Below are 1,746 nucleotides of genomic sequence, written 5' to 3'. Positions count from 1 at the left end.
ACGTTTTAAGTTTTCTTCCCCATGTCAATATGAGACAAAGATGTGCGTTGTCGATTAGAGGGTTCAACGGGTGTACCCCTCGGGGTGACTCGGGGCAAATTATAACAGATAAAGAGCTCAGTTTTACATGGGCACAAGTTCAGGGGTTAATGAGTTTATACACTAAACGACTCAGAGAAATTACATCAACACGGGCTGAAGTACCCGTCTATGGAAAGGGTTTCGCGATTTTTCTTGAATTTTTTAGTAGCTGATTAGAAGTCATGAACGGCTATTAAAAACTTAGTCCGTAACAATTAATTGATCAATTTACGTGATTTTTGGAATATGACATTCACCTTCCGTTTTCATGTATTTTTTAAGGAGAAGATCTTGTCTGGTAGGAAACTACAGTATATAAGGTTTGCTTGGACTTTTGGCAAAGATCAAAGTGTGGAATCTGTACTCAGCATTCCAGCGAACTCTTCTCTCCGCAGCAACGGAAAATAGATTTTGACAATCACGGACATGAACACAGATACCACATTTTAACTAATCTTGGTGGTGGTGGTCGTGGTGGTGATCTGGACTGACCAACCACTGGATGACGGTATTTAACATATATCTTAAAAATTATTTATTGGGATTTTTGGAATATTCTATTTTCATTCTAAGGTAATCCAGCAATATAATGGTTACGCGATTTGAAATATTCCATTTTCATTGTAAGGGATGTTCAGGATGATAACGGTCGAAGATAATACGCGTACTACTCTATAAGCGTATTAATAAAGAGGCTGTTAAATATTTCACAATCCTCTTTACATTACTATTTAAACTATGTTTTTTTTTTATTCATTGCGAGGGGAAAAACTCTATTTTAAAACTTAATTACTTCCCTTTCCGTGACACAATATTAACATTAAAGGTATAAAGGTATTGATACATAGAGTAAGAAGGCCGATAGCCATTAATCGCGTGCACTCGTGTAATGAATGAATGCGTGAATGTAGGATTGACATGAAATTCTTAAAGATAAACTAAAATGACCGAAAAATGGGACTTAAATAAATAAAAAGTAAATGATTTAGAATGACTTTAATCAACTTAAGGATGAATTGAATGCTTAAAAATAACTGGAATCCTTCAAAAACAACTTGAATGATCTGGAGAATGACATGAATGGCTTGAGACTCATTGGTTGTAAAGTGAGTGATTATTTTTCATTAAATAAATACAGAAAAGTGATCCCCCACTTTATATCATAAAGTTACAAACATAAGTACAGCATGTAGTAAGAACAGATACTACACTTTGATCTTAGCCAAAAGGTCAAGAAAAGGGTATTTATTTGCTCCCCTACTGAGCAAACTAGGCACAAGGCCGATTTTTAATGTGAGGAGTGAAGAGGAAATGGGGACCAACTAACTGGGGAGTAGGGAATCTGGATAGTTAGAATTCGTATGATGGGTTGCCCCTACATGGACCAAAGTCTTATATGTTAGGTTGCCCCCCCCACATATAGTTTTTCTTTGCCGTGTCTGCCGAAACTGATACTACACGTTGATCTTGGCCAAAAGGCCAAGAAAAGGTTATTTATTTGGTCCCCTACCAAGCAAATAAGGAACCAGGCCGATTTTTAATGTGAGGAGTGAAAGGGAAATAAGAACCAGCTCCCCAGAGAGTAGGGTAGCTTGATAGTGACAATTGATATGAAGGGCTGGAATTTATTTGCTCCCCTACCGAGCAAATAAGGCACAAGTCCGA

The 1,746-nt window shown here is 37.1% G+C and overlaps 1 pseudogene; it reads right to left on the bottom strand.

The window, feature by feature from the left end:
* Positions 1-1,218: 1,218 nt before the first annotated feature.
* Positions 1,219-1,324, bottom strand: LOC145258481 (U2 spliceosomal RNA; annotated as a pseudogene).
* Positions 1,325-1,746: the final 422 nt, after the last annotated feature.

This window comes from Euprymna scolopes, chromosome 33, assembly GCF_053919585.1.
Source record: "Euprymna scolopes isolate OS-2025 chromosome 33, ASM5391958v1, whole genome shotgun sequence".
In the NCBI taxonomy this organism is placed as follows: domain Eukaryota; kingdom Metazoa; phylum Mollusca; class Cephalopoda; order Sepiida; family Sepiolidae; genus Euprymna; species Euprymna scolopes.
This window is presented reverse-complemented; position numbering and strand designations above follow the sequence as displayed.